The 19,362-nt window shown below is 35.0% G+C and overlaps 1 long non-coding RNA gene and 1 pseudogene across 7 annotated transcripts; one reads left to right on the top strand and one right to left on the bottom strand.

Moving 5' to 3' along the window:
* Positions 1–2,699: 2,699 nt before the first annotated feature.
* LOC113340395 lies at positions 2,700–2,799 on the bottom strand (annotated as a pseudogene).
* A 13,233-nt stretch (positions 2,800–16,032) lies between these two features.
* Positions 16,033–19,310, top strand: LOC113340341. 7 transcript variants are annotated; one of them, XR_003355463.1, is made up of 9 exons: positions 16,033–16,169; positions 16,380–16,426; positions 16,699–17,351; positions 17,607–17,675; positions 17,813–17,961; positions 18,044–18,139; positions 18,235–18,297; positions 18,618–18,715; positions 18,994–19,310. It is a non-coding gene; the product is annotated as an uncharacterized LOC113340341 (long non-coding RNA). The 7 variants fall into 7 exon arrangements; XR_003355462.1 differs by having other exon boundaries at positions 17,574–17,675; XR_003355461.1 differs by having other exon boundaries at positions 17,554–17,675.
* The last annotated feature ends 52 nt before the right edge of the window (positions 19,311–19,362 follow it).

Below are 19,362 nucleotides of genomic sequence, written 5' to 3'. Positions count from 1 at the left end.
ATATTCTCGGTACTTTTCTATTTTTGGAAGATTTGCACGAGTCAGAGAATGAAGATATTCTTCTGAGACGTCTTTTGAGCATGATTGGAGTGTGATGTCTTCAAAATACCGCGTGGAGAAACCAAAAATTGAAATTATTCCCTAATCTGGCTGTGAAGAATAATCGCATTAAATGTGGAATATTTGGAGTTATTAGAGATTATTTTCGGTACCATAAGGCTATATAAGCTGTTTCTAAGGAGTAGAGTCCGACGGGGAGTTTGGGGGGCAGTTAGAACGAACAGAGAGTCGAGAAATCAAAGTTGCAGGAAACGCCATTTCTGCTGCTGCATAGCTGAAGAATACGAAGAACAGACCAACCAAGACAGTCGTTTATCAACAGTGATAACGACACACAGCCGTGGGTCTTAGAAGCTACAGTCTCAGCGACTGTTGCGCGACAGTCTTATTTGCTATAGTAACAGCGATAGTCAACGTATATCGTTCTCTGTAATTTTAATCATTCTCACACTTTCATCATTTGTAAACCATCTTTGAGCATAAATGAAATCAACTTTTGAGCTTGTTTCCAACATGATTAGAGGCTGAATTCTCGCGTAACCAAGGAAATGGATGAAGCTATTTACACATGAATAATGGGTAACTATTTCATTTTCTCTAATGTTTAATTATAATTCACTCAATCACTGCTTTTGCAGAGTTTTTAAATGTTTACATAATTTTCTTAATTACTTGTGATTCAATTTGATAGATTATACTTTGTTTAATCAATTGATAGTCTATGCTTAGGGAATACAATTAATATTTGAGAATATGTTTGATTATTTGTGGATTAAGATATAAAGGATTTAAAGGCTAATTAGAGTTATGAAATATTTGATGTCATTCATTCATGTGTAATACTGGATTCTAGTGTCTTGGTTATCTTTAATATCTTGAAATCAAATTTTGAGTTACGTTTTCTTTATTTTTAGTAAATCTAGAATCTTTTGCTTTCACAAGTCTCAACGAATCTTTTACTACAACTCAATTGAAAATACAATCAATTTTTGGCTCCGCCAACGCGGACTTGTCTTTAGGGTAGAGTTTTTAGATTTTTTGTTTTAGGTTTTTATTTGTTCTTCTTTACGTTTTTGGGCTTTTGTCTTTTCCTTACAGATTTTGGAATTTGGAGCGAAGGAAAAATTTGCCAAAGCTTTTGGTGAATACTTAGATATTTGGAGTAAAAGCAAAGCGAAAGGAGCGAAAGAAAAGAAGAAGAAAAATTAATAAAAAAAAAGAGACATTTTATTTTGTTTTTCTTCTTTTTTTTTTAGACTTTCTTTTGCACTATATTTTTGGACTTTGGACTTTGGGAATTTTTTTTTTTTAAAAACCCTACGGAAGGGTAGTTTAAATATAAACTGTTTGCAGAGAAGGACGGCGATTACGATATCGCCTCGGCCTCTCGGGTTCGTACATGACATAGGAGTCGTGGCCCGATTCGACTTCATCGGTTCATCCCCCGTCTGGAACGGGAGGTAAGTTTATCTAAACACCCGTGAATCCCATGTCAGTGGGTTTACTGTATTCCTTTGTTTGCATATATGATGAGGAATTGAAAACGGCTGCTTTAATTTCCTAGTAAAGGGCAAGGACTGGCCATACAAGATAAGGGTTCGGATTTCATCACCGTTCTCTTCTTGCCCGCCTTAGGAAAACAAAACCAAACGCGAACCTAAGCCTAAAATTTTGACTAGAACGAGACTTATAGGGTAACGAGCTTAATAGGAAAGTCATTCGAAAAATATTAGTTACTTTTTTAAGTATGCTTCAAAGTTCATGATGGTTTCTGTGAGTTGAATATGCCGCCTTGTAACGCCGGTGAGGCCTTGGGTATCAAAGCTCCACTGAGCTTCCCTCGTCTCGATTCAACTTACTTTAACTCGGATTGATTCCAGAGGGGTTTGCTTAAATTGTAACGAATTCCCTTTCGAAGGATTAGAAGCTGGTCTAGAAACAATCTAAGTGTAGCCATCATGCTTTTTGTTTGCTAGAAATTAGTAGGTTTGCTGTGGTGGAGTCAGCCTTGTTTGTGTTTGCATAGAACTTCCCTTCCTTTTAGGATTTCTTTATTTTTCTTTTATTTTTCTAGTGTATGCCCGAGGTTATTAGAGAGCGGGCTTGGAAAAGAAACACTCTAGGTCGTTTGATTAACGACAAACCTAGTAGTTCTTCTTGTGAAGGCGGGGAGCTCGAAGACTCTTCTTTTGAGAGCCCTGTCTTTGGAAATTTCATCTTTGAAAACTTGACAATTAGTGAAAAAAGTACTCCTATTCCTTTGGTAGTGACAGAAATGGCAACTTTGAAAGCTTTATTAAACCCTACTAGTACCTCTCGTCCGTCTTGTATCAAATTAGCTGAAACCGAGGAAAATTATGAACTCAAACCTGGGACTTTACAGATGCTCCCAATCTTTTTAGGAAAAGAAAATGAGAACCCCTATTTTCATGTTAGGGAATTTGAGGAAGTTTGTAGTACTCTGAAAATTAAAAAACTTAGTGATGATGCGTTGAAACTTAGGTTATTCCTTTTTTCCTTAAAAGATAAAGCCAAATCTTGGCTGTATAGTTTGGCTTCCGAGTCAATTGAAACCTATGACCAACTTACATCTGACTTTATACAAAAGTTTTTCCCAAGGCACAAAACATCGTCTATTAAGACACAAATCTGTACTTTTGCTCAACAAGAGGGAGAATCTTTATATAGGTATTTAGAAAGGTTCAATGACTTAATATCTCAATGTCCTCATCATGGTTTAGATATGGTTAGGTTAGTTCAGATCCTCTACGAGGGTCTAGATTATTCAACAACAACCATGGTTGAGTCCTTGTGCACAGGTGAGTTTGAGAATAAAACTGTTGATGATAAGTAGAGAAAATGTCAATAGGGTAGAAGGATCTTATGAGTCAGATGCTAAAATAGCAGCCATAGCCAAAAGGTTAGAAGCCTTAGAATTAGGTCATTCTAGTGGTAATAGTGGTAGAATAGAGCCTTTTTGGGAAGTCCATACTGTTGAGGAGGAAGCCAATGCTCTTTATAACAACACTAGATTCGATACCGTCAGAAGTTTGACCCATATTCAGAAACCTATAACCCTGGCTGGAGAAACCATCCCAACCTTTCTTCGTCTAAGGTCCAGAATCAAGGTCAGTCTAGTAACTCTCAGGTTCCCCCAGGTTTTGGCTATACTAAGAATCCTTCAGCTCCGGCACAGTTTCAGAACCCTTCGGATAAGAAGATTATGAATTTAGAAGAGTCTCTTGCTTTGTTAACTCGTAACACTGTGCAATTTCAGCAATCTGTTGCTCAAGGTTTAGAAGAAAATAAGAGAATAGGTCAGGCTAACTCTCAGGCTATTTCCGAGTTGAAAACCCAGGTTAGTCAGATAAATGAGTCTTTAAGAGAAAGAGGTAAGTTTCCTAGTCAAACTCAACCCAACCCTAGAGAAATTAATGAAATAGGTGAAAAACCATCCGATCATGTAAATGCTATTAAAAACCTTAGGAGCGGTAGAGTAATAGACAACAAGGTTTCCATGCCTGATAGTGAACATGCTGTAGTTCACGCTTCTGAACCAGAAACTGAGTTAACTGATAGAGTCTCTAAAGAGACCAATGAGGGTCATATTGAGCCCCACTTTGTTCCTAGAGACCCATTCCCACAGCTCCTAGTTCCAACTAAGAGGGAGTCCACCTTTAATGATATATTGGAAGTTTTTAAGCAGGTTACTATCAACCTCCCATTGTTAGATGCGATAAAGCAGATTCCCGCTTATGCCAAGTTTCTTAAGGATATGTGTACACGAAAGCGAAAAATTAATGTCCAGGATAAAGCCTTTCTAGCTAGTCACGTGAGTTCTATTATTCAGAATACCACTACTCCTAAGTATAAAGACCCAGGGTCCCCTACCATTTCTTGCACAATAGGTAAATACCGTGTTGAGAAAGCTTTGCTTGACTTAGGAGCCAGTGTGAACTTACTTCCATACCATGTGTACCTTAAGCTAGGACTTGGTGAGATGAAACCTACCCAGATAACACTTCAGTTAGCTGATAGGTCCGTTAAAAATTCCTCGTGGTGTGATCGAGGATGTTCTTATAGAGGTCGACAAGTTTATATATCCAGTGGATTTTGTTATCCTAGATACCCAACCTGTCCCTGACCCAGAGAATCAAATAACAGTGATTTTAGGTCGCTCATTTTTAGCTACATCCAATGTGATCATTAACTGTCGAAATGGTATTATGAATTTGTCTTTTGGTAATATGACTATTTAGCTGAACATTTTTAATATTAGTAAGCTACCCTCTGAACTAGATGACTCGAACATAGAAGAGGTGAACATGATAGGAACATTAGTCGAGGAGTCATTACCAAACACTTTGTTAGAAGATCCTTTAGAGAAATGCCTAGCTCACTTTGGGATTGATTTTGATGATGATAATGTGATTAATGAGGTGAATGCTCTGTTAGATTCAACCCCTTTGTTAGACACTAGTAATGGATTGAAACCTAAGTTCGAACCACTACCAGTTTCTAAGTCTACCCTAGTTCCTTATTTAGAAGAGCCTCCTAAGTTGGACCTTAAACCATTACCAGATACCCTAAAGTATGCGTTTTTAGGCCCATATGAAACTTTACCTGTGATTTTAGCATTCGACTTGGATAGTGATCAGGAAAGTAGGCTAGTAACCGTCTTTTAGAACAACAAGGAACCTTTAGGGTGGACCATAGCAGATATTAAGGGTATAAGTCCCACTGTTTGTATGCATCAGATCTATTTAGAGAGTGACACCAAACCTTCTAGGGAGATGCAACGTCGACTGAACCCTAATATGAAAGAAGTAGTTCGAACCGAGGTTCTTAAGATGTTATATACAAGCATTATCTACCATATTTCAGACAGTAAGTGGGTCAGCCCCGTTCAGGTTGTTCCCAAGAAATCCGGTATTACTGTAGTCCAGAATGATAATAATGAGTTAATCCCAACCCAGGTGACGACGGGTTGGTGTGTCTGTATTGACTATAGGAAATTGAACAAGGTCACTAGGAAGGACCACTTTCCCATTCCCTTCATCGACCAAATGCTAGAGAGATTAGCTGGACGTAGCCATTATTGCTTTTTAAATGGATATTGTGGTTATAATCAGGTTGTCATAGCCCCAGAAGACCAAGAGAAACCCACTTTTACCTGTCCCTTTGGTACCTTTGCGTATAGACGCATGCCTTTCGGGCTATGTAATGCCCCTGCAACTTTTCAGCGTTGCATGATGAGCATATTTTCTGACATGGTAGAACGGTTCTTAGAGGTCTTTATGGATGATTTTTCAGTATTTGGTTCGTCCTTCGATGAGTGCTTGCATCATTTGTCATTAGTGTTGACTAGGTGTAAGGAAAATAATTTAGTGCTTAATTGGGAGAAATGTCACTTCATGGTTCGTTCAAGAATTTTTTTAGGGAATATCATATCTTCTAAGGGTATAGAGGTAGATAAAGCCAAAGTTGACCTTATTAAGACTTTACAGGTCCCAAAAACCGTAAGAGATATTAGGTCATTCTTAGGGCATGCGGGTTTTTATCGCCGATTCATTAAGGATTTTAGCTTGATTTCTAGACCTCTTTGCAATTTGCTTGCAAAAGACGTTAAGTTTGTCTTTGATGATGCTTGTTTAGAGGCTTTTGAGAAGCTTAAGAATTTACTCACTACCGCCCCCATAGTCCAGGCACCCAACTGGAACCTACCCTTTGAGATCATGTGTGATGTTTCAGATTATGCTATTGGTGTTGTGCTAGGTCAGCGAGAAAACAAATTACTTCATGTGGTTTACTATGCTAGCAAAACTCTGAATGACGCCCAGTTGAACTACACCACTATCGAGAAGGAACTGTTAGCCATTGTGTTTGTCTTAGACAAGTTTAGACCCTATCTCTTAGGTTCTAAGATCGTAATATATACTGATCATGCTGCTTTGAAATATCTTCTGTCTAAAAAGGATACAAAACCTAGATTGATTAGGTGGATCTTTTTGTTGCAATAGTTTTCTCCAGACATTAGAGACAACAAGGGTGCCGAAAATGTAGTAGCAGACCACTTGTCTAGGCTAGTTGTTGATTCCCCTGATGATTCCCTTCCTATAAGGGATGGCTTTCCTGATGAACAACTGTTCTTTGTTACCCAATTACCTTGGTATGCAAATATAGTGAACTATCTTGTTACTGGTCGAATGCCCCAACATTGGGGTAAACAAGATCGTTCTAGGTTTTTAGGCGAGGTGAAACACTTCTTTTGGGATGATCCTTATTTGTTTAAGTATTGCCCAGACCAGATTATTTGGAGATGTATACCTGAGAGTGACCAGTCCAGTATTATTTCCTTTTGTCATGATCATGCTTGTGGGGGTCACTTTAGTGCTAAGAAGACTGCTGCTATGATATTGCAGTGTGGATTCTATTGGTCTTCATTGTTTAAAGACTCCCATAGTCACTGTGTTACTTGTGAGCGTTGCCAGAAATTAGGAACCATTTCCCGTAGGAATATGATGCCCTTGAACCCGATTCTAATTGTTTATGCCTTTGATGTGTGGGGTATTGACTTTATGGGTCCATTTCCTAATTCTTTTGGTAACCTATACATCCTTGTCGTTGTAGACTATGTCTCTAAGTGGATTGAGGCGGTTTCGTGTAAAACCAATGACCATTGGGTTGTGATTGAGTTCTTGAAAAATAATGTACTTACACGTTTTGGTACACCGCGAGCTATAATTAGTGATGGAGGCTCGCACTTTTATAATGGACCTTTTAGTCTTTTGATGAAGAAATATGGTATTACACATAAGGTAGCTACCCCGTATCATCCACAGACTAGCGGTCAAATAGAGGTTTCCAATAGGGAGATAAAGCGTATATTAGAGAAAACAGTTAATCCTAATCGGAAAGACTGGTCGTCTAGGCTTACTGATGCCTTATGGGCTTACCGTACTGCGTTTAAGACCCCCATTGGAATGTCACCTTATCGACTTGTGTATGGAAAGGCATGTCACTTACCTGTTGAGTTAGAAAATAGAGCATATTAGGATGTTAAGAAGCTAAAATTTTCACTAGACAAGGCAGGAGCCCATAAGAAACTCCAGCTCAATGAGTTGGAAGAGATTCGTAGAGATGCATACGATAGTGCTAAGGAGTATAAGAACAAAATGAAACTTGTGCATGATAGGAATATTTTAAGAAAGTCATTTTCTCCAGGTCAAAAAGTTCTTCTGTATGATACCCGCTTGCATCTTTTCCCTGGGAAGTTACATTCTCGGTGGACGGGTCCTTTTATTGTTCGCATTGTCTTTCCTCATGGAGCTGTTGAGATCGAGACACCGGATGGTAGTAGTTCTTCGAAGGTTAACGGTCAGATATTGAAACCCTTTTTAGATTCCTTTCCTACAGGTGATGTTGAGGAGGTCCCTCTGGAGGACCCTGTTTACCCTTGATTGACCATCGAGGCGATTCTATGTTGTATATTAGTTTTTGATTTCTTTATTCACCCAAGTACTATCTTTCCGACTTCTCTCTTTACTGATTCCTCATGTTACCTTACTTTTTGGTATTGCTCTTTAATTAGAAACATTGAGGACAATGTTAGATTTAAGTTTGGGAGTGGGGAAGAAACTTTTTGTTAGCTTTTAGTTGCAATAAATAAACTCCAGAGCCTAGAAATTTATGCTTATTAAGGTTGGCACTAACCAATCTTAGTGGATGGGAACATCTTGGTTGTAGGAGTTGAGGAACCAATCTGATTAGATGGAAACATCTAAAGAGTCTATTCATAAAAGCACAAAACTCAGGTGTTAGAATTTAAAAAAAAAACATGGTAGTTTCGCCATATCTCGTTAAATCCTAATCCTTCTGTTTTTATTTTTTTTAAGTGACTTGGTGGGGCACACGATTCAAGTAGTTACCTTCGCCATATCTAAAGACCACACCAACCGGAATAAATTCAATAAAGTCGACCACTGGTGCCCTTGTATATGCCAGTTGTGTTGACCTAGAGTTAGGTTTATCGACCACTGGTCCCCTTGTATATGCCAGTTGTGTTGATATTAGTCAGACCGGCATCTCAGTCCATTAGGATATGTTCATCTTGGCAGAGGCCTTCAGACATATATGGGAAACACCGTTCACTTTAAACCATCTACTTTTCTCTTTATCCATCTTCTTAATCTTTCCATGTGATTGGTTGACTCCGGTTATGATGTCCAGAAACTATCTAAGTAGAGCTCTGTCACTTATATATGAATTTTAGTATGCTGAGTCCAAACTCGTGTACAACAATTGGAATTTATCATCAGGGTACTTCCTCCTATAGTTAATGAGAGTATGCCAACCATGAAGATTCTTTAGTGCCTTCCAAGGTTTTGCGTAGATAGCTAGGGTCTGGAGTAAAGGTTTTGTGGGTACACCTCTGGTAAACCCTCCCGAGATTAACTCGGTCGCTAGGGCCACCTAGTGAGTTAGGATTTTATTTTATAGATTAGTTTTGCTCGAGGACTAGCAAATAATAAGTTTGGGGGTATTTGATAGACGCATTTTTGTGACTATTTTGTTCTCAATGTTCTGTATTGTTAGTGCTCGATTATGTAGTAATTATGGTATTTTATGTCTTTGTAGGTGTTTTTGGGAAATAAACATTGTTGGAAATTTCGGCTCGAAAAGTTGATATAGGCACCCATAGGATACATGTTATTCGGACTTTCAGTTTTGGATAAGGGGCACCTCAATTGATAAGGGGCACCTTCTTTACTATTTGCACCCCAGAGCACCATCTGCTAAACGCACCCCATCACTGGTTAAGGGGACTTCATCCTCTTCGTTTGAATTTAGAAATATGGCGGGAAAACTGGATATTCAGGGAACATAATTAGGGTTGGGAATTTGAATAAGTTCTAGGGAGATTCAATGACTGAAATCACTCAGGTTTTTTGTAATTGTCAACACAGGAACGGTATGGGTGTTGGATTCAATCCAATTTGGCTGGATAATCACCAATCGAAGAACTCAGGAATGGTATATTTCCCGTGAGAATATTCTCGGGACTTTTCTATTTTTTGGAAGATTTGCACGATTTGCACGAGTCAGAGCATGGAGATATTCTTCTGAGACGTATTTTGAGCATGATTGGAGTGTGATGTCTTCAGAATACCACGTGGAGAACCAAAAATGGAAATTATTCCCTAATCTGGCCGTGAAGAATAATCGCATTCAATGGGGAATATTTGGAGTTATTAGAGATTATTTTCGGTACCATAAGGCTATATAAGTTGTTTCTAAGGAGTAGAGTCCGACGGGGAGTTTGGGGGGCAGTTAGAACGAACAGAGAGTCGAGAAATCAAAGTTGCAGGAAACGCCATTTCTGCTGCTGCATAGCTGAAGAATACGAAGAACAGACCAACCAAGACAGTCGTTTATCAACAGTGATAACGACACACAGCCGTGGGTCTTAGAAGCTACAGTCTCAGCGACTGTTGCGCGACAGTCTTATTTGCTATAGTAACAGCGATAGTCAACGTATATCGTTCTCTGTAATTTTAATCATTCTCACACTTTCATCATTTGTAAACCATCTTTGAGCATAAATGAAATCAACTTTTGAGCTTGTTTCCAACATGATTAGAGGCTGAATTCTCGCGTAACCAAGGAAATGGATGAAGCTATTTACACATGAATAATGGGTAACTATTTCATTTTCTCTAATGTTTAATTATAATTCACTCAATCACTGCTTTTGCAGAGTTTTTAAATGTTTACATAATTTTCTTAATTACTTGTGATTCAATTTGATAGATTATACTTTGTTTAATCAATTGATAGTCTATGCTTAGGGAATACAATTAATATTTGAGAATATGTTTGATTATTTGTGGATTAAGATATAAAGGATTTAAAGGCTAATTAGAGTTATGAAATATTTGATGTCATTCATTCATGTGTAATACTGGATTCTAGTGTCTTGGTTATCTTTAATATCTTGAAATCAAATTTTGAGTTACGTTTTCTTTATTTTTAGTAAATCTAGAATCTTTTGCTTTCACAAGTCTCAACGAATCTTTTACTACAACTCAATTGAAAATACGATCATATATAACGGAGAACAACCTAGTATTATCAATCACCTCACAATAATCAACTAGGTTGTTCTTCGTGAGTATAAGTCCGGTTTATCAATTGGTTCTTGTTCACCTTGATTTATCAAAAGACGGAACAAAAACTCTTGGGTAATTCTGTGGGAGACAGATTTATTTAATCCGATAGACTTTTCTGTGTGAAACATATTTGTTTATCAAGTCTTCAACTTTGATTCATAAAAACTCTTGGTTGTGGGTGAGATCAACTAAGGGAATCAAATGCGTAGTATCATGCTGGGATCAGAGATGTAAGGAGCACAACTGTAACTTGAATCAGTGTGAGATTGATTAGGGTTCAACTACAGTCCAATCCGAAGTTCATTGGTAGTAGGATAGTATCTGTAGCGGCTTAATATAGTGTGGTGTTCAAACTTGACTAGGTCCCGAGGTTTTTCTGCATTTGAGGTTTCCTCTTTAACAAAATTCTGGTGTCTGTGTTATTTCTTTTTCGCATTATATTTTTTTATATAATTGAAATATCACAGGTGGTGCGTTATATCGATCAATTAGGAAATACAACCTTTGGTTGTTGATTGAGATTGATTGATCCTTGAACATTGGTCTTTGTCACCGTTCAAGTTTACTCCTCTTATATTCAATCGGGATCGCAGATTTCTATTTGCTGATTGCGGATTGAATTAAGAGTTAAAGATATTAAACTCTTTGATATACTTTTCTATAGATTGAGTCTGACTGTCTAGTTGATTCTCTAGAAAGTATATTGGAGTAAATCCTCTCAGATTGCCAAACGAATTGTTGGGTGTGGTTGTTAGACCCCCGCATTTTCAATTTGTATAGGCGATACATTGAAGATTCAAGATTAGAAGAATTTTTGTTTTTGGTAGTATGATATTTGTGATACTTGGTGCACATTTGATTCTCTGGAATCCAAACAAACAGTTTATTTCGATAGACATCAGAGTTGTTGAAAGATCGAATAAACTTTCTAGTTGCTTCCTTGTAGAGTTATTTGGATAAAGCTTGTACACCGAGATAGATTATTTTATAATATTTATCTTGGTTTATCTTCGATCAAAGGAGTTTATGTTTAATAAATGGAATATCCTCTATACTCAACTTTATCTCTGACCATTGTCGGGTTCGTGTGGAGTACAATAAGGTGGTTACTAGAACATGATTGTCTCTTACTATTTCGGGTTACGATCCAAAGAAGTCGAGAAGCGTAAGTCTTCATAAACAGTAAAAGAACTTGAGATATTGGACTTTATCTTGGTATTCACATGCATAGAACAGATTGGTTATATGCACAACTGCACATGGATATTACTGAGTAACTAGGATGAGTTTACCTGGTTTCACATATACGAAGTTGCAGTAGAGAATTTGTATAACGACTTAATTCTGAGAGTATTCAATACTGGACTAGGTTCCGGAGTTTTTTCTACTAAGCAGTTTTGCTCGTTCACGAAAATCTTGTGTATTGTGTGATTTAAATTACTTTCGCATTGTACCATTTAGCTTTATTATAAAAGTAAATACACTTATACGTTAATCAATCTTGGTACGATGAAATAGATTGGTTCAGTCATGAACTTAAGCTATATACTATGTTACATCTTGTTGAATTAATCTTTTGACAGTTATTATTTTTCTAAGTTTATACAATGTGTGTATGTAGTAATGATACGAAAATATTATGGTGTAACCGGTAGCTTTGTCATTTCACATCCAACCCTTCATTGCAAAGTGAATCTTATAGTCGACTAATATCACCTAAATTTGTGGATTTGTACCACCACATATTTAATAACATATATACATTCCTTCAATTTTTATAGTTTTATCGACCTTCCAATATATACAGGTGTTCCAGCTAAAATTTATTCTTCTAAATCCATCTGTTGAATGTTAAGAAGATCAACAAAGAGATCAGATAATTCTTTTAGAGACATATAACCATTTGATTTTTAATTTACCTTACGTTTGAAACTAGTGTAAAACACAAACTCCATCATTAATAAAATTAATGAGATCATGACTTTAGACCTGCACAAGTCGTCACACATTTATAAAACAATTATTAGAGTTGGGTGGGTGACTTAGAAGATTTGATTGGAATAATATTGAGTTATCGGGCGAGTCGATTCTCGGTTCACTCATTTTCAGTTTTATTCTAAAATTTTCTTGAGATATTAAAAAAAATGGATTCACACCCTGGACATTAAGAATACAATATTAAACAACCAAACGCTAAACTAGAAGCTGTCATCTAATTATATTGCATTTCTTATAGAGGGAGGATCCGTGGACAATCTTATATGGATGCTATCTTACAAGATTTGATCCAGTTTTTCTTAATTTGTAGTCCGAACGACAATGAATTTGAATCTAATATTTTGGCAGTTAATACGTTCCTCCTATTAAACTCTAGATTCCTACCTAAAATGGGCACAACTCTTTAAATCAAAATTCATCATCTACCAATGTTAATTTCGACTATTAATTTCCAATGGTTTATTTTCAAAGTGGTAGATGGTGGTGTTATATTTCTCGGATTATGCTCATTTTTGGTAGGGATGTCGAGTTTCATAAGAGAAAAAGTTATCATCAAAATAATGGTTTCGAATTCATTTTCGTTTGGACTATAAGGAAAAATTGGATCATATCTTTTAAGATAAATTCCATAAAAGATTGTCCATGGATCCTCCCTCTATATTATATACATATATCTTTTAAAGCATACACATAATCTTGTTACATATATAAAAATTTACAGATTCATGATTCAATATAAAATTAATTATTTATAAATGAAAAACGAGTCATGCTACTTCACGATTTAAAAACTAAGCTTACCCTAAATATTTTGGTATTTTAGATACTTAAAAGTTTAATATATGAGATAATTTAACAATGTTATTTATACTCAAATCTAAATTTTCATGAACATTGAATTCTCGGATAACAAGATTATATTATTCACAGTGTATTAAGAATGCATGTAATATAATTAATTTCATTAGTGATTTTATGTTTCTTACCTATCTTGAAAAAATCAATATATATAAAAAAATGATTAATGTGAATTGCAACTTTCATGTTTTGTTTTAAGATTGTCGTATTGGCTACATTTTCTTTTTGTTATCTTTCCCCTCTTAACTGATTTCAGTTTATCTAATAATGCAATTAACAAATAAAAAAAAGGATCTACATATCTATTTTGAAAAATGAAAAGCATTAACAAGATATTTTACGGAATATACTAATTAACTAAATCTTTCAAACTAGTGAGGCGATTTTAAAATACATTAACATGCAACGTAGCATAAGTTTTATATATATATTAGTGAAAGTTTTAAAAGTTAACATGTATGTTTAACATGTACTAGTACTATTTGATATACATAACATGTATTAGTAAGGAAATTTTGAAACAAAAAAACATGCACTAATGCTATCATAACAATTCATTTCTAACGACAATTTGATATCTTTAACATATTAATTTGTACAAACATATACACAACATGAAAGGTTCGTACTTTTGGTTTGCATAAATCAAATTTTATCGTCTTAACTCAATATCATAAGAGCAAACATACACATATGCATTTTTCACTTCATAGTAGTCTTAGTGTAAACAATAATTTACAAATATGGATCCATAAAAAGTATCCATCTTCAAATATTTTAAATGGTCAGGCATTCAAATATAACTCCATTCCATGTCACTAAGGATATAAAACTTTTTAGAAAAATATACAACCACTTTATATTTTGATATGATCGGGTTATAAGCCAAGAAAGCTTCAATAACACCACATATGTACCCATATACAACCAGCTAGAAGTATCTAGCTTATAAACAAAATATACATATTGATTTTGTTCCAAACTATTGAAAGATATAAGAAACATGCCATTAAAAGAGTGTTCAAGATGAATATAAGAACCACCGAAATCTCCTTCTGGTAGTCGAAAGGGAATTAACTTCTCTTCCTTCTTATAAATAAAAATAAATAAATTATATGTCGTTGTTTCTTATCTATAATCAGTCGGCCAGACATGATATCCACGTTCAAGGGAGATGAAACCTCTTGGACTACTAGCCCTAGCATAGTTGCGTATTGTGAATGCAAAGATATGAACAAATGATCATGGTCCTTACTTGGAATCCTTGTGAGTATATTGTAGATTATGATGTCATGCGAGAGATGAACATTATAACCATTGTAGCGTCCTTGGATTTCTTCGAAGACGCTCCTACAGTTCATAACCATTAACATATACTGATTATATATACTATCAAACTACAAGTAAGAAGATTTAGTAGGTTGAGGTAATTACAAACGTGTCATATACAAATAAATTAAATTTGGAAAATATCAATTAAACTTTCAAAATAGTGAGACAAATTTAAAACCCATTAACACGTAAGATATGTAAGTTATTATGTGTTGATGAAAGTTTAGTTATAGCAATTTTAATTTTCCGTTACTCTAAAAAAACCTTCTTGTATTTTTCTACAGAGGTTTGGAAGTTCTTTATCAATATGTTACATTATTATTTTGTTATCGATCGTCACAAGCTTGACATTTTATTTTGACACATACTTCTAACGACAATTTAATACTTTTAGATTTTCTATAAATTGTATGTGGAGATATATTAAAATGAAATTAAACTGGATATAAAAGGTCTAAGTTAGGAAAACTTAGAGGAAAGAGATAAAAGAAAGTAAAAAGCTCACACTACACTCATAAAAATGAAGTCCTAATTTTACAAATATTATCCTATAATATTATATATGTTACTCACCCTAATTTATAAACGAGTCTCATATTTTGATAATAAAGCCTATATTAATTACTCTGAAAGCTAACTTTAAGATAAACTTAAAATGAATAGAATTAAGTTTTTTTCTTCTTGATTTTATTGCTATTATGTATGACACGATGAGTGAAGATCATTTCATATTCACAATAATTCAAACAAAATCTCTATAATAACAGAGGTTGGGGACAGTTTAAACTTGGATATACATGGATATCCAAGTATAAAATTAAAGAACGAAAACTTGTTAAAGTATAAGAAAGAAAACATAAGAGAGTAGTAATGTGCAAACTAGAAAGATAAAAGACGATCAAAAAAATAGGCGTGCATGATTCACATACCTCAAGGTTTGAAGATAGCTTGTGTCTAACTTGAAGAGAATCATGAAATAGAGTTAATTAAAGAAGAAATAACTTTGGAATGCGATAAATGTGATAAAAGAAAGAAAAGTAACAGGGATCGAATGTTGCATGCCCATTAGAGCGTTGGAGTTTATTACATATGTAAATATGTACCATCCAATGAGAGTGCTTTCAAGATTGATAAGAGGACTTCAAGAAGGGATTCTAACTGTTTTGCAAAAATTTATTTGGCATGCATACAATGAATTTTATTTTAGAATATATATATATATATATATATATATATATATATGTTCAACAACAAGCTATATTGGAATCTAACAAAAAAGAGTTATAAGTTGATTTGTTAGGCTTGAAGATTCATTTACTTTGTTTAATTACACTACACCAAATTCCTGGAATCGTAACAGCAACTCATAACGACTTATAGGCCGTTACGAATTTCCCCTTACAAAAAATTCGTAACTGGATGAAGCCGTTACTAATGTTTTTGAAATTCGTAACAGGATTAAGCCTTTACGAAATTTTTTATAGGCGTGCCAGTCACACCTGGAGTTTGTGTGTGTGCCATTCGCACGCGTACTATTGTGTTTCCACCCAAAATGAGTAACACTAGAGGATATTTCCTCGCACACGTAAGGGTTATCTCCTACCTTAGTGAATCGAGATGTTTCATTTTTCATGTTTTTTTCTTTTCCGCTCCTGCTTCTCTTTTTTTGTTCAATCGATTAGCCGAGAAACCATAATAAAAACCTCTCTTGTTTTCTCCATCATCTTCAATAATCTTTAATCATCGATCTATGTAAGTGTTCATCGTCAGGATTTTCGATTTTTAGGGTTCCATCTGTTTTCAATCGTCTGTTTTTTTAGGATTTCATATATATTTTTTCTAATACGGTTTGTAATCTGTGAATCTGTTAATCTAATACGATTAGTTTCATCTGTGAATCGATTTTAGTCATTCTTCTTCAATTAGATCTAATTTGATTTGTTTTTTATGATTTTATTTTAGGTTTTGAAGTACTGAAGAACTTTAAAGAATTTCTGCCAACTTAGAAGGTATAAGCTCTAAAATATGAACCGATTTATGTTAATTTCTATGTTAGAGATTAAAAAATGAACTGATTTTAGGGTTTTTTGTTGGATATTTGTTTTATGATTTTAGGATTTGATTTGATTTTAGAAACATTAATTCTGTATTATCCATAATATTGATTTGATATTAGATAGCTTTCAATTTGTGATCTCATATAGAATTAACATATGTTCTTGATGGGGCTGAAGGTATAAATTCGATTCTGACAAGGAATTGTGGATTGAGTTTGTTGCAGTGGTGGAATTAGAAGGCTACAGGAAGAAGAAGAAAATGGATGAGATGGTCAAGAACAAGAATCTGCCGAGGAAGTCTGTTGTTTGCTGTGATGATGGAAAGAAGTAGCTGAAATGGGTGCTTATGTGAGCATTTGCAGTTGAGTTAGATGGTGAAATTGCAGAGATGGTTGCAGAGAGAAAAGAGTTATATGGGGATGAAAAGACTGCGCGTTCAAGGGGTTTTGGGATTGTCATTTGATTTCTGATGTAAGAAATCACTAATAATAATTACTGGTAACAATTATCTCTATTGTTTCATTATAATGAATGCAGAGGTAAAGACCGATTACAGAGCCAAAATCAGTATTATTAACTAGGACAAGAACTACTACGTCCACTTCACCAACAAATACATTATTTGCTCAGATCATAGCTGCTATCATTACCGGTGATTTGGTAATGTGTGGGTGCTACAGTTGGAACTATTATTTAGCTTGAGTAGACTAGATGAGGCTGTATGTAGGTTCATTATAATGTTATTTCCTCTTACAACTTCTTCATTCACACTTTACAAGAAGATCATCTGAATTGGACACCTATCTGGCAAATATTATTTGGTTTCTAGAAGGCTAAAGGACCTGTGTGCCCTGTTACTGGAAAAAGGATTCAAGGGGTAAGCTTCTTTCACTTCTAACATACTGTGCCTGATTTTTTATTTTTTTTATCTTGATTTCAGTTGGTTTATTTCTGTATCTTGTGTTACCCTTATATTTTGCATAGGGTATGTATATTTCTAGGGTTTTATCTTTAAGTATGGATTGGGTTAGGATTTAGGCAAGTAATTTTTATTCAGTATCTAATTGAAAAGCCTTTAGTCTGTGTGTTTCGATTTTAGGTGTTTCCAGTTCAATTAACTTTCACATTGTAGCCTAATGAGCGATGGACTGGAGCTGAAGGAGATGCAACTATGATAGAGATAATTGTTATTAGTAATATGGTAATATCCAAATGACTGAATCAACTTATACAGACTCTTATAAGGAAAAAGCAATGAGGCTTATCATGTCTCTATTTTTCTACTTACTGTTATTCCTTTATTTTCTTATCAATATATGTTTGTTTCCACTTTGACAGCTGGACTTCCAAACGTGAGATGGTTTGGTGTTGAAGGGGACAATAATGTTCTCTTGATGGATTTAATTGGATCTAATCTTGAAAGTCTATTCATTTTCTGCAGTAGGAAAATCTCTTTAAAGTCTGTTTTGATGCTTGCAGACCAGATGGTGGGTATTGAAAGTTCACTCATTGTCTATTCTTATTCTTAATACCTCTTTTTTTCATTTTTTTTTCTTGTATGTGTGGCAGGTCAATCGTGTTGAATTCGTACTCGCCAAATCTTTTCTACATCGAGATATTAAGCCAGATAATCTCCTCATGGGGCTTGGAAGGCGTGCAAATCAGGTTTGTGTCTTTACTTTGTAATACTTTTGTCCATTCTCCAACAAATGCTCAGGATAAGTTTTGTGATGCATTGCATGCCTTTGCTTTCCATGCAGTTGTACGTTGTTGGCTTTGGTTTGGCTAAGATTTACAGAGATACTACAACACATTCCATATAGGTAAGCAGATAGAAAAGTTTAATCTTCTTGGCATTTGTACATAGTTCTGATAGCATCAAATATATTTAATAGTTGGTTTTTTAGGTTTAGAGCACTGTTTCTTTGTACATTAACTTGAATATATATGAAGGAAACATGTTAGGAGGCTTCTTAATCATGCCTAAGGTTACCAGAAGTTTAACCAATAGCTGAAAACTTGTTCTGCTTTTCTATCTGAATTGTTTATTTTATTGATTCTTCATCATATGGTATGCAAGCATTAATACTCACCTCGGCAAGCAGGTACAAAGAAGAGTATACTCATCAGTGAATACATGCAGGGTTGTGGATGCAGGCAAGATTATGGATGCAACTGAAGTTGCCGAAAACAAGCTCTTTCTGCTTCATTCTAAACTGCAACCAAACTGGATAGCCATAGGTGAGGATCCTCAAAAGAATGTAAACAAGTAATTGAGTGATTTTACTGGTGATGTTTGCAGTCTTACTTGTTTGTGCATTTTCTTTTCGTAGTGCAAATTGGTTTTCGGTACATCATGCATGTCTTTGCTTACCCGCAGTTTATATTTATCTTTTAGAGATTTGACCTGAAGTAATGTTTCTGCATTGTATAACACTTAACTGCAGGGATGGATGGGGCCAGACTATCCAATCTCCATTGCTTGGTTTTCTAACTGTAGGGCTGTTTTGATTTTGCAGCCGGAAGAAAGAATGTGGGTTACAATGCTAATACGTCTCCACAATGCAAGAAAGAAAGATAAGATCCTGTTATCTTTGTAAGCTTGTACATAGTACTGCTAATAGTGGTTTATGTTAGAAGAAACTTAAGAACTTGATACTTAGCAACAAAAAAAAAAAATTGTACTTAGAAGAATTTATTTCCTTTTTGGCTTTTTCTGCTTTGAATTGATTGAATGTTATATGAATTGAATGGATGTTATATGAATTGAATGGATGTTATATGAATTGTCGAGTGTGAATGATGAATGGATAGAGTTGAGTGTGGATGATGGATGGATAGGTGTAGGAATTTCGGCTTATTTCCGGCAGAAAATGGACTGCCAGTAA

The sequence above is a fragment of the Papaver somniferum genome, unplaced genomic scaffold (assembly GCF_003573695.1).
Source record: "Papaver somniferum cultivar HN1 unplaced genomic scaffold, ASM357369v1 unplaced-scaffold_21, whole genome shotgun sequence".
NCBI lineage: Eukaryota > Viridiplantae > Streptophyta > Magnoliopsida > Ranunculales > Papaveraceae > Papaver > Papaver somniferum.
The sequence above is the reverse complement of the archived record's forward strand: the minus strand, read 5'-3'. Positions and strand labels throughout refer to the sequence as shown.